Source organism: Chenopodium album, chromosome 2 (assembly GCF_948465745.1).
Source record: "Chenopodium album chromosome 2, dcCheAlbu1.1, whole genome shotgun sequence".
NCBI classification, from domain to species: domain Eukaryota; kingdom Viridiplantae; phylum Streptophyta; class Magnoliopsida; order Caryophyllales; family Amaranthaceae; genus Chenopodium; species Chenopodium album.
In genome coordinates, this window is record NC_137835.1 from 11,457,384 (window position 1) to 11,472,332 (window position 14,949).

The 14,949-nt window shown below is 36.9% G+C and overlaps 1 long non-coding RNA gene across 1 annotated transcript; it reads right to left on the reverse strand.

Annotated features, from left to right (window-relative positions):
* Positions 1-9,822: 9,822 nt before the first annotated feature.
* On the reverse strand, positions 9,823-12,973 carry LOC145583065 (uncharacterized). Its single transcript, XR_014100024.1, has 3 exons — positions 12,659-12,973; positions 10,893-11,025; positions 9,823-10,472 (listed from the first exon to the last, which is right to left on the reverse strand). It is a non-coding gene; the product is annotated as an uncharacterized LOC145583065 (long non-coding RNA).
* Between the last annotated feature and the right edge of the window lie 1,976 nt (positions 12,974-14,949).

A 14,949-nucleotide genomic window follows, 5' to 3' on the forward strand; every position in this document is an offset into this window, starting at 1 on the left:
AGGAACTTGTAAACCGTTCACGAGGTGAAGGTTACACCCCTTAACGATCCAAGAGATCGTCAACTCCATAAGGTCTAGAACCAAATAAGGGTTCGGGGATGAAGGTACAAATCCAACCTAAAAGATATTGAACCTGCCCTAATAATAGGCCTATACTTTATTCTGATCGTATTCATGTGCGCTTTCTAGGGGTGTCAATTCGGTTAAACAGTTCGGGTTTGGGTTGGGTTTATCAGTTTCGGGTTATAACGGGTCGGTTTATAACGGATTGAAATAATAAGCGGGTCGGTTTGGGTCGATTTTGAAAATTATCGGGTTAGTTCGGTTTGGTTTTTTTAATTGCAGTTTCTATTCGGATCGGGTCCTTATCGGGTCGGGTTCTAGTCGGTTCGGGTCATAATCATTTTGGGTTGAACTGGGTCGGTTTGAAAACGGGTTTAGCCCATTTAATGTGGGTTTCGGTTAAAAACAGTCCGGGTCTTAATCAGGACAGGTCGTAATTGGTTCGGGTCATAATCAGTTTGGGTTTAACTGGGTCGGTTCGAAAATGGGTTTCGGTTCAAAATAGATCGGGCGAAATCGGGTCCAACCATTATCATTTCGGTTATAATCGGTTTAGATTGAACTTGGTTGGTTTGAAAACGAGTTTACCCAATTTGAAACGGGTTTCTAATCAAATCATATCAGGTTAAAATTGAGTCGGATGATTATCGAGTCGAATAAGTCATATAATGGGTAGGAACGAGTCATGTTATAATCAAGTCAAGTCATAAATAAGTTGGGTTTATCGAGTAGTGGGTTGAAACAGATTAGATCATAAACATATTGGGTAACAGGTTGTAAATGACTCAGTCATAACGAGTTACGGGTTTTAAATGGTTTGGTCATAACGGGCTACGAGTCGTAAACGGTTCGGTCACAACGGGTTACGGATTATAACCGGTTCGGTCACAACGGGTTACGGGTTGGAACGATTTAGGTTTATCGGATTTTTATCGGGTTTTAACGGTTTTCGGTTTAAAACGGGTCGGGTTACTATCGGGTTTAAACATAATCGGTTTGGGTTGCTTTCAGTTTCGGGTTGTAACGGTTTGGCTTGATAACGGGTCGGGTTAGTAACGGTTTGCACAAATTCGGTTTAGTTCAGTTTCGGTTTGGAAAAAATTGGGTCGGGTCAGTTTTCGGTTTCCAAAAAATGGGTTTTAAACAGTTCAGTTCCGTTTCGGATCGATTCGAAACAGTCGGGTTTAACGGTTCGGGTCAAAAACTAACAGCTCTAGCGCTTTCTGATTAACATGCAATCAATAGGATTAACCCTAAACCTGTTTAATCTATGGTGGTTGAATATTAATGCACAAATAAATCTATTATTGGAGATCACTTGAATTATAATCAAATTAACCCTAAACAAGATTATTAATTATCTTATTAAGCGTGATTACAAGTACCAATTCCCTTTAACATACATAAAAGGTGTGATCAAGCAATAAACAATAAAAATCAAGCAACATAATAATATAATAATCAATCATAATAATAATAATAATCATAAATAAAATAATCATCATCAAAATAATAATAATAATAATATTCATATTCATTATAAATTATAACAATTATAATCATAATCATAATCATGTTAATATTAAAGCATAATAAAAATAGCAAGTTCCTAGGCATGATACTAACAAGATTAATAACAAACCCTAGCATGTCACTAAGCAATAAAAATCAAATTTTTAGCCCTAACATGATACTAACAATCATAAATATTAGGAAGAATATAGGAAGCATCGTAACAATCATATTTAATATTAAAAATACCCTAGACATGATACTAGGAATATCATAATAACAATATAAACATGATTTCTACATCATAACAATTAAAACCATAAAATTACTTACTTTGATGCCTCGTACCTCTTTCTAATAACAAAATACACACGTTAGTAACTTCAAGGAAAATAATAAACAAACAATTAAATTAAATAATTGAAATAGAGATTTGGGACCAAACCCTCAGATATTAAACCTTTCACGTCTAGAGCGAAGGCAACTTCGAATATGGCTAGGTGTTTCTAGATCTTGTGAATGCGTAATTTTGTATGAAAACAAAGTAAGAAAGAAAGATGAATATTAATTAAAACTTGTGAATGATAGATATAGATGATGAATGATTGTAGGTGATTGGTAACGGAATTTATGATACGATATTTATAGAGAAAATCAACCAAAAAAGATAATTTAACAAAACAGAGTCTGACGCACGCAAAACGAGGTTGGCGCCAACCCTGGCTAGCTGGCGTCAGGCACCAATGGCTAGCGCCAGGCGCCAATGGCTAGCGTCTAGCGCCAAGCCTGGTTCCAGGCGCCAAGGCCTGGGGTTGGACGCCAAGCTTGATTTCAACGCGTTTTCTAAAATCTGATAAGTTTACCGTACTGGAGGATAAAATAATATAATTTCTTCGAAAATGCTATTTGATTTTGATTAAAACTCTGAAAAGTCAACAAAGTCAACTTATCAATGCTAATTGAATTAGGAATGAAAAGAACCTTCTAGAAGATTCTAGAAGACTAAAACCATTCCTAATTGCATTAGGAATGATAAATCATATTAGGCCCTCCCCTAGATCATTGGGTCGTACATAAAGCTCAAACCGGGCCCAGTTTAGTAAATTGGCCATAACTTCCTCAATATTCATCGGAATTGGGCCTATAATATATCGTTGGAAAGGTCTTTGCAAGCCCCATCCAACTACACTACTATTGGACCCATATCATGGACCAACCAAACTGGATTGGCTGTTTTCTTAAAATAAAGTTTTCAAAAACAGAAAGAAGAGAAAAGAAACAAAAACTTTCCGCAACACTAGACCTTTCCACACTTTCGTTTCATTCGATTATGATTCGACGTGAAAGGTACTCATCACTGGGTTTGGTTTTGGGGAGACACAAATGGGTGTCTACAGAAGCCCCCACTTTGACTGAGTTTGGAGAAACGCAAGTTTCGAAAACAAAAGTCAAAGTATCGATAGGGACGGAGAATGATTCAGAACGTTCTGCGATCCTAAATCAATCTTGCAACGCCGATACCTGCAAAACTAGCGTTAGTTAAACAGATAAAAGAGTTAAGAAACGCGTATCTTGCACCGTCGAGCACACGTCTCTGAAAGTAACCGATTGTTTTGATGACCTCTTGCAAGCTAGAGAATGTCATCCCGCTTGAAAACCGCTACGCCCGTAACTGCTTCCAAATTAGAAGATTGCTTCGCCTGAAACGATCCTCCTCCGCAATGATAATATTCCACGTCCAAGGGAATACCATCGAAGATTATTTCTTTTGAAACAATCCTCATCCGCCTTGATAATATCCCACATCCTAGGGAATACCATCGAAGACAACTTCTCCCGAACTTACCTCCAGTTGTTTGTGACAACTCTCCATAATCTAGGGAATGCCACCTTGTTGCTTCGATGTTCACTCGTCTCTGAACAAAGAGCTTCCTTTGGATATGTCTCCAATTTCCGCTGTGATAGTCTTCGAAAAGATCACTGCTTTTTAATGTTTGCTATGCCAGTACGTCGGCGCTTTGCTGCTTGTGAACCAGTATGTCGGTGCTTTTGCTGTGATGACAATCCTCTTTTCTTTGGGAATAGTTGCCAACACAACTCTTGTATGATGTATGACAATCCGATTTAGGGAAATTTGTCAATGCCACGTAACAATCCATCCTTGGAAATGTTGTCACGATGAAGCGACAATCCGTATCTCGGAAAATTTGTCAAAATCCAATCTTTGGAAAAGTTGCCAATGCTTTGTAACAATCTTTTATAAGAACTTTGCTACGATTGACAATCCACATCTTGGAATATAACTCTTGAAAGCAATCCACCTTGGAAATTTGCCAACGCTATGCGACAATCCTTTTGGGAAAATATTGCCAATATTGACAATCCGCGTCTTGGAACATATGTAAAAAAGAGTCGACCGACAATCCACTTCGGGAAAATTTGCCACTTGCTGAAGACAATCCACGTTGAGGAACTTTTGTCGAAATTTATGTCGAAATTTATGATGAATAGAAACCTACAACAATCCTTTGGGAAATTTTGCCATAGGGAACTGGATGTATGACAATCCAATCTCGGAAAACTTGCCAACGATCTATGAATGTATGACAATCCGAACTTGGAAAAACTTGCCAAACAAAGAAGGAGCTCGACAATCCACGCTTGGAAATTTTTTCCAGAGATGACAATCCAATCTTGGAACAATTGTCGTTGAAGAAGATGCACGACAATCCATTTTTGGAAATATTGTCAGTTGAGGGTGACAATCCATATTTGGAAATCTTTGTCGTTTAATAAGAATGCGCGACAATCCATATTTGGAAACATTGTCGTTTAAGTGCCTGCTTTTGAACCAATTCTTTGGTGCTTGTAATGAGCCAATACTTAGGCGCTTAAGCTAAGTGAGACGATCTTTCGTCAGGTCGATCACTTAGACTGTAATCAAACCGACTACTTAATCATGTCAAATTGCTTATAGGGGCTAACTGGCGTACCAAGGAACCCGAAATTGCTGCATGAGGTCGAAATCACCTTTTGGAGAGGCTTCGAGCTCTGTCGCTGCTGAGATATCTCTGGCGCCAAGAATTGACTCTGTCGCCGAACGCTGTGATAGGGTCTTCCCTATTCTGCTACACCTGTATTTATTTTAGACTATAGAACTTTGTCAATCTTTTCAATTATCTTAGGGTTGACCTAAGGCTTAATTATCTTAGGGTTGACCTAAGGTTTAATTATATTAGGGTTGACCTAAGGTTTAATGTTGCTTGACTCAATAACTTGACACGACTCAAGGCATAAACTTGACTCGATATGATTGACTGACTCGAGGTTGACTCGACTCGAAGTGTAAAATGACACGTGTGACTCGTGACCCGTGTGTGCATAGTGCTGATTGTGCGACTTGAAAATGCAAAAGCAAAAATTTTCCGTCATTTTCGTGGAGGGTACCGACTTTCTCCCGAAAAAGAAAGACGTGAAAAAGAAAATCAAAAGTTTGAAGATGCATGTTGAATGAGCTTAGTCAAATGTTGTTTGATACTATCTCTCAAGGTTCAAGGATTAATTCATCCTAGGCTATCTCAACTGTTGACTCCATGATGAAAGTATTTGGGTAACTTAGGCACTGAGGCTAAGCACTTCATACTTCGTCATGCAATGACCATTATGGTTGATGAGTGATGTTGACGAAGCATGCTTCAGCGTTAAGATTTCATGACAAAGGGTTCCTAATGGAAATATATTTGGTCATGTATCTGTGCAGTGTGTGAAAGTGACACTAAAGTTAGGCCGCAAGAACTAAGTGTGTGGAAAAATATATTATTGAAAAGAGTCAAATGGTGGTGACTCTTAGGCTAGGTAAGCTAATGATGTAGGGATCAAGCCCCCAAGTCTAGCTCTAAATGAATAGGGATGAGCACAGAGAATCCCTTGATATGATCATGGTGTAAGTGTGTGAATTTAAATATGAATGCATTTTTATTACGGCCGCACCTCGATGTGAGGTTGCCTACGTATCCGTTAGGAATCAGGCCGAACGTAGCTCTAGCCGAACCTCGCACAAGTGTGTATACCTCAAAAAGGTCTTTTTAAGGGTTGTAACGTGGTTAGGCTAAAGGCTATAGAAGGAGGGGATAAAGGCTCAAGACCCTAGATAAGCCCCCAAGGTGTGCAACCTTGCTTTTGAATGCTTGAGTTTCTACTCTTTTATAGCTCTCTTTTATCTTTTGCTTTAGCATCTATTTTATTTTTATAAGTGTGGGCAATCCCGATCATGCGGTCTATCACTCACTTGGCATTCATGTTTCTCAGGCACGGTACCGAGCACTCGATAAGGGACGCAATCTGAGACGTGCTCTTATCGAAGATATTTTCATATCAAAGACATTGGAACACTTGCCCTTTTGTACACTTTTATTTATTTTTTTGCTTTTGCTTATTTTTGCTATTTTTTGAATTATTCAAGCCTTTGAGATTGCATAAATTGCACACCATCCCATCCCAAGGTTAGATAGATGTAGGTTGAAAAAAGAAAGGTCTATCGTTAGACGAGGCTCAAAGTGGTTTATGAAGAAAGGATTTGTAAATTAGAAAGGCGAAAGGAGATATGATGTGGCTACAAGGGGTGCCTCAAATCATTGGTATACCTTGTGCTTAATTCGACATGGATTTTTTTTATTTTTTTATTATATTTGATTCAATATAATGAAATGATCATATATAAGGAAATAAATGCTCATTTTATTAAAAAAGGAAAAGAAAAGAAAAACTACAAAAATAATCTAAAGGAAAAGGAAAGGTGCCTATGCTAGACTTATTGGGGAAAGGAAAAAATGAAAAGAAATAGAAAAAGGTCATGAAATCTTGTCATTGAAGCTCGCCTCTTGTCTTGTGTCATTCGCTTCATCATTACCCAGTCTTCTCGCTAGCTAGAGGCAATGGGATCTTATTTGCCTCTATGAGATCTTGAATGAGGTTTTGAAACCTGTAGCATTCGTCAGTAGTATGACCGCGCCCTCGATGGTACTTGCAATAGGATTTTGGATTCCATCTCGAAGATCGATTTTCTGGTGTTGGATCCTCGGTAGGGCCAATAGGTTTGATTAATCCTCGATCGTAAAGACGGTCGAAAGCAGCATCGTAGGTCATTCCAATGGATGTGAACTCTCGCCTGGGTTTCCTTTTGGATCCTTGATTGTCCATGGCTAAGACACCATTATGTTCAAAGGTACTAACATTATTACTAGAGTGGGCGTTTTCGGAAGAAGAAGGATTTTCGTTCTTCTTTCCTTTCCAGCCACCGTGGTTACTATTGTTAGTAGATTTTTGCTTTGCGAGGTCATCTTCGATTTCAATTCCAATGTCATAAACGGCTTTGAAGGTATTCAAATTATGTTGATATTTTAAATGCTTTGAATACTTCTCTTGGAGATTCTTGATAAACATCCTCACAGATTCTTTTTCAGTGGGAACCTCAATCATCTTAGCGGAAGTTTCCCTCCACTTATTGAAGAAAGAAGTAAAGCCATCATTCTCTTTTTGTCTTAGCATTTCAAGTTGTCTATAATCGATTTCGACTTGAATGTTACACTTGTATCTATCAATGAAAGCGTTTACTATCGATTCCCAGGTACAGGTTTTCTCTTTGTCAAGAGAAAAGAACCATTGTTGACAAACATTTTCAAGTGACAAGAAAACAAGGAATGAAAGACTTTCCTATCAATCCCTTGATGTTCATTATAGTTTCAAAGGCTCTTAAGTGAAGATAAGGATTATCTGTTGCCTTGAATTTCGGGATGTCGTTGGCATTGAACTTCTGCGGAAGAAGCTCCTTGTCCACCGAGACCCCTTGTGAACTAATGCCTTGAAACTTGTAGTCACTAGATAGCTTTCTAGCTCAAGCTTTCTTGCATGAGGTCCATCTGTTGTTGCTTCACATGGTCATTGATTTTGAGGGTTAAAGCCTTCAACGCCTCAGTTACATTAGTCAATTGATTCCTAAGTTCATTGACTTCTTCTTGAGTTGCCATTATCTTTTTAGCTTTTCTTTTCCGACTCACTGGTTTATCAAAAAGTTGAACTTGAATAAAGGTGTTGCCCTTGATTAATCGCCCTTCTCTCCTTGACCAAGTACTGTGGAAAGGGAAATTAAGGATATTCATTATTAATTATTTGACTTAAACTCTATTCAACATGCAAAGATGGAATAAGGTAGGAAGAATGAAGGTTGTGATATGGAGAAAGCATGTAGAGAATGGCAAGATGATGTAGATAGAGAGATCAAAAAATTAGGAATAGAATGTACCCCCAACTTAAATGACGGAAAACGGCACATGCATGAACCTAAGACATGATCATGGTGACATATACACAAAGTGTGTGCTAAGACTAGTGAGTGAGCGTAGGTGACATATTAAGACTCTTGTGTAAGACCATGTGGCTAGACTATGTGACTAGACTTAAACAAAGACTAAATTAAGACCTCACGTATATGCATTAAACTGGACAGGTTGTGGTATTTTAGTCATAACTTTTGATCTGTGACTCTGATTGGGATGAAACCAACGCCAAATTAAAGATAAAACTCGAGGCTACAAATCCATAGGTTGTACGACTCGTAGTTGTACACACCCACGCCCCTCCACCCATTACTAGCCATCGTCCTCTGACATTTTGTTGGTAATAATATAGCCTCATTTTACCGCTTTATTTTGCATATAATAAATTTTATTAATGAATAGTTGATTTTAATATTATTATGCCTAATTTTATTTTGTTTTTGGTTTTTTTTAGTCACATGCATTAGCCGATATTGTAAGAAGATGCAATCGAACTATGGAGTCTGCTCGTGAGTTGTCGCCAGAGTTGGCCCTTTCCTTTACTATGGATATGTTGCGTAATTTGAGTTCATCTTGCATTGAAACGTTATCCAGAGTTGGGAAAGCACACATCCTACAACAATATGATTTATTTACGTCTCAGTCTACAGGCATGTCCCCTCGACCAATGAGACCACCCACTCACCATGCCCCACAAACTAGTGCTTTTCAACCACCACATATACATTGTTCCCCTAGGATTCCTCCTCCTACCACCACTAATCCATCTTCTAGAATTCCTTGTCATAGTGTTACTACTCTATCTACTACTACTCCATCTACTACTACTCCTAGCACTACATCTCCATCTTCACCATTTTATCTTCTTGTCCTCACTCTACTATGTCTTCATTCACTGCTCCAACTACTGCAACATTTGCATCTCCTCCCTTGATCAGGCGAATGTACAAGAGACGAAAGGATTGCTCTTCTTCCCGCTATCCCACACTGTAGAGAATATTTCAAGCATTTCCCCAAACTTGAAACCCGCTGTGATCATACACTAAAGTACGGTGGCATCCAAAGGGAAAGAAGATAGAGCAAAAGAGTCGCCAACAAGTTTTAGGAACTTGTAAACCATTCACAGGGTGAAGGTTACACCCCTTAACGATCCAGGAGATTGTCAACTCCAATAGTTCTGGAACCATGACTGGTAGTTCGGGGATGAAGGTACAAATCCAACCTAAAAGAGATTGAACCTGCCCTAATAATAAGCCTCTACTTTATTCTGATCGTATTCATGTACGCTTTCTGACTAACATGCAATCAATAGGTTTACCCTAAACCTGTTTAATCTATGTTGGTTGAATATTAATGCACAAATAAATCTATTATTGGCGATCACTTGAATTATAATCAAATTAACCCTAAACAAGATTATTAATTATCTTATTAAGCGTGATTACAAGTACCAATTCCCTTTAAATATGCATAAAAAGCGTGATCAAGCAATAATAATAAATATAATCACTAGTGGAAAAAAGGCCATCCGTAACGGGCAAAAAGGCCCCATCCGTAACGGGCAGCGTCCGTTACGTATGCGGCCGTTACGTATGGCCATTATTATTCGTAACGGGCATTTAATGTGCCCGTTACGAATAACTACTTATTCGTAACGGGCATTTCAGGGGCCCGTTACGAATAACCCATTATTCGTAACGGACATTTCAGATGCCCGTTACGAATAACCCATTATTCGTAACGGGCATTGTAAGTGCTCGTTACGAATAACTACTTATTCGTAACGGGCAATTACAATGTCCGTTATGAATAACCTTCGAATAAGACAAAAAAATTAGTGGCATTTGTAACTAGCATTTCAGGTGCTAGTAACAAATACTCCTATTCTTCTTTCCCTTTACCACCCAAATTATTACATTCTAAAAGACTTATTATTCCTTGACAAACAACAATACTAATAACACCTGCATATTTGCAGTAAAATATCATGTAAATGCTAGACAAATTATGTATTACACAATGTACTACTGCTGGCTTTTTATACTCTCCTATATACACTTTTGACTTCTTGTTAAAATTCTCACCAAATTACATCATTAGAACAGTATGAATTTGGATAGAGAAATCATGAAATTTAGCTACAAAATTGAAGTGTTATCACCCATTTAAAGGCTCCAAGAAGTGATAATGATCACCAAAGAAAGCCTCAATATCACGTCAATATCGAGGCACCGTCAGATTTCACAGCGGGTATTCCTCTGCTGCCAATGTCAAGCCCTTGTAATCTTCCCAGGGGATCATTCGGCATAAATTCTGAAGTGTTTTGGGAATTGGATGAATGCATATGGTGCATCTTATTATTATTTTCCCGAGATTGATGAAATGATGGCATTTGCATACTATGTTGGCCTTGAGAGACGTGTTACTGAGGTAGCGAGTAAAAGGGAGAAAGATTGTATTGCATGCTAGGCATCCCTAAGTTAAATGATTCTGAAGGACCCATCATTTTGCTGGTGGCCATTCTAAGCCTATCCACTACCTGCTTTAATGCTTCATTGAGTGCTGAAAAAATAAACAGACAAGTGCAGATTTTAAAGATCTATACCCCAACAAAATTCAAAAATAAGAGACCTGTCAAGCCAAGTTCAATATATTTAGTGATATTGTTTTTAACTTGAAACAAGGAAATCAAGATATTTTGATAGTTGAAAACTTAAATTTGTATATTGGCAGCTAAATTCCGAACTAAATCAACTGTTCAAACCTACATTTTGATCCCATCCATGTTTAATGTTGTACAGGGCATGAGACTCACCATCTCGCAACGTAAGCACAACAAGTTCACACAAGAGAATCCTTTAAGTACTTTTAATTTCCAGATCCTAAAACCTTGTACTCCGTAATCTAAATGAAAGAACTAGTGGATCTAAATGTAAGAGCAGAACTTTTAAGTTACTAATGGTGTGAGATCAGCAAAAATACCTAATACAAGGTGAGTTGTGCAGAAAGGGTGGTTGCTTCAGCTTAAAGAGTCTGTACTTTCCGCTCCAACTCCAATATGCATCGAGCTTTCCTCTCTTTAGAACGTGCAACAGACCACCGATTTGCCAAAATCCTGCAGTAACAAGTAAACCACTGTGAGGCACAAGTACACTAAATAAGGACAACAACATAATAAGTACCAATTAAGGGCCCTAATTTTCCAAAAGTAATATGATTATAAAGCAAACATACTCTAAAGTGTGCATATTGCAATGATTGGATATATGAAACACCAACAACAAAAAAAGCCACAATAGCTAGATAAATTCCCATGAAACACTGAAGTCTCATCTCATTACTTTGCAATACAATGTAACAGTGTTCACTCCAAAACCATTGATAATAATGTCACTAAATTGCCAATCTACCAATCGGAAAAGTAAACAAGATACGAAGAATGCCACGAACATACAAATGGCCATAATAAAGATCTTGGTCTCTTCAACTCACTCTTACTTCTCTCAACTGATTTTCACAAAGTTTAAATCTAAAGAATTTAAATTGAATTTAGCTGTTAACTCCAAATTTTACCTATTAAAACTAATTTTCGATGATTTGTACCAGAATTATACTCAAGACAAATTTCTATAAATCAAAGACAATGTAAAGGGTAATCGAAAACAGATTTCTATAAATCAAAGACAATGTAAAAAGCTTAAACTGGTATGATTTCCATCATGAATCCAATAATACTTCGTATATCATAAACAAAGCTTTTGTACAATTAGTAAACAGCTACATAAAATGCAATAAACCCACATTACATAATTCTCATTACACAAGATCTAGAATGACCCAAAAAAGATGAAATTCAATCAACATCAAAGGAAAAATGAAAGAATGATGCAACCCTTTTTCTCTTTTATACTACAATTGGGTATATAAGCTAGTTAAACTAGTAAAGTCTACATCATAATTACTCACAAAAAAAAAATTAAAAAAAAAAGTTATCATGATAATGATCTAGTACTACACTATTCTAAACATGGTCAATCAGCGGTAAAATCTGCCCATCCTCTTCTAGCATTCGTCAAGAACCCTTGCATAACAAGCATCATTTCTTATAACTCTGGTTCTTATCGTAATATTTTAGATTTAACCACACTAATTCATGTAAATGCAAATTCAGGCCATATCTCCCAACTCCAATTAACAGCATAACACAACACATTTGACAAAAATTCTAGAGTGAAGAAGGGTTGTTCCTTTTGAAGAGTACAGTGAAGATATAGTACCCAGCATGGCAGTCTTCCTCAAGGGTAAAAAAAAAAAAGATCTAGTACAGAAGTTTACTTATGATGCTAGTGATATCCTTAGAAATCATTCGAAAAAGATTCTTCAATTAATGGAATTACTAGCAACAAAAATAAACTTTAGAAATTACTACAAGTCAAGCACGAGTTCAAGCAAAATTAGATCAGTAACTAAATCAAGCTAAAATGTAAAGCTGTAACATTCACTAGATCAAGCAGAATTCTTTTTCTCGTGTTTACCTTCAATACTTGAACAAATAATTCATAATTTTATTGAGATAATCCAAAACAACAAAATTTGAAGAACATTCACATGGGCGAAAATGCAAAGAGTAGAAATAACACGAAATTTGTCGAGAATCAGTTGAATATATAAATAAAGCAACAAAATTCTTGGCAAAATCATAAGAAACAACGATTTTACCAATAGCAAAGAAAGATATATGGTTATACCTAGCCTATAACCTTAATTGAAGTGAGTAGATTGCTCATCATGCTTCTTGTCCTCCATAGAAGCGTTTGTTTCCGCCATTGATGTTCGCTGAAGCTCTAGTAGCTCTCGCGACCACAAATTCTCCCAACCATTAGATTTTACAATTGCTTTCTCTCTGCTAGGGTTTGTTAGTTGCTAGTGTTAGAGTATTGAATTGTGATTCGAAATAGGGTTAGAGTTAAGAATTTGGATATGGCGAACGGAATGAGAAGTCGGCGATTTGGGGTGAAGAGAGGAGGAGAAGGCGAAGGGGGAGGAAGAGAGGAGGAGAGAGAGTGAAAGGGAAAATATGTGGGATTTTAGTGTTTGACGGCTAGGACTAGGAGTGTGAAACCCTAATAATTTGTAATGGGCTTCTCTTTTCATGGGCTCCTCTTTTCAACTGGGCCAAATATTCGCAACGGACACATAGTGTCCGTTACGAATAAATGTATTTAATGTAACGGGCATAGCTTTGCCCGTTACAAATAACCCGTTACAAATGAAACTTTTTCCACTAGTGAATCAATCAACATAATAATCATAACAATTATAATAATAATAATCATAAATCACAAAAATAATCATAATCATGTTAAATCATAATAGCGAGATCCTAGGCATGATACTAACAAGATTAATAACCAACCCTAGCATGTCACTAAACAATAAAGATTAAAGCTTTAGCCCTAACATGATACTAACATGAATATTAGGAAGAAAATAGGAAGCATACTTTTAATCATACTTGATATTAAGAATTTTTAGTTGTTACCCTAAACATAATACTAGGAAGATCAAAACGCCCTAACATGACATTAGGAATCATAATAACAACCTAGACATGATTTCTATATCATAATAACAATAAAACAATTAAAACACTTACTTGGAAGTCTCGTACCTCTTTCTAATAACAAAACACACGCGTTAGTAACTTCAAGGAAAATATAAAATCAAACAATTAAATTAAATAATTGAAAGAGATATTTGGGACCAAACCCTCAGAAATTAAAACCTTTCACGTCTAGGGCGAAGGCAACTTCGAATTTGGTTAGGTGCTTCTAGGTCTTGTGAATGCGGAATTTTGTATATAAATTTAGAGAGAAAAGAATTCTTAAAAAAAAACTATAGAGAATAAGAAAACTAGAGAATATAAGAGAATTAGAGAGAATTGATGATAATTCGTGATGAAAAACGGAGGTTTTAGGAGGATATTTATAGAGAAAATCAGCCAAACGGATAAAAAAACAATTCAGAGTTTCGACGAGAATAAAACAGGTTAGCGCCAGACGCTCGACATTAGCGCCAGGCGCTAAGGCTAGCGCCAGGCTCCAAGCATTAGCGCCAGGCGCTAATATCTGTCGTCAGGCGCTAATTATTATTTTCACGCGTTTTCTTAATTCTGAAAAAATTTAGCCGTACAGAGGGGCAAAATCGTATTTTCCTTAAAAACATTCTTTTGTTCCGATTAAAACTCTAAAAAGTCAACCAAAGTCAATTTATCAATGTTAATTGAATTAGGAATGAAAAGACCTTTCTAGAAGAATCTAGAAGACTAAAATCAATTTTAATTGCATTAGGAATGATCCATATTAGGCCCTCCTCTAGATCATTGGGCCGCATATAAGTATCAAACCGGATCTAGCTTAGTAATTTGGCCATAACTTCCTCATTATTCATCAGAATTGGGCTTATAATATATCGTTGGAAAGCTCTTTTCAAGCCCCATCCAACTACACCATTATTGGACCCTTTATATGGACAAACCAAACTGGATTGGCTGTTTTCTTAAAATAGGTTTTCAAAAATAGAGAGAAAAGAAAATAAATTAAAACTATCCGCAACACTAGACCTTCCACACTTTCACTTCATTCGATTATGATTCGACGCGAAAGGTACTCATCACCGGGTTTGGTTTCGGGGAGACACAAATGGGTGTCTACACACACCAATTTCCGAAGAGGAAGAATCCTTAGATTTTGGAAATGTGTAGTTTTTTGGTTTTTTGTAAAACAATTGCATAACATGGACGAGTAATGTACATATGAATTAAATTATGTTTTTGGATTGTATCTGTGAAATGTATGGAATTGTTTTGGTATTGCTTTTACATGTATAACAAGTATAATGCAGGTTGGAAAAATTGAGAATATAAAGTTTGATTTAAATAAAATTGCGGCTAATTGAATTAGTGGTTTATTATTACTACCTCCGGTCCACTTTACTCGCAACTATTTCCTTTTTGGGGTGGTCCAAATTACTTGCAACT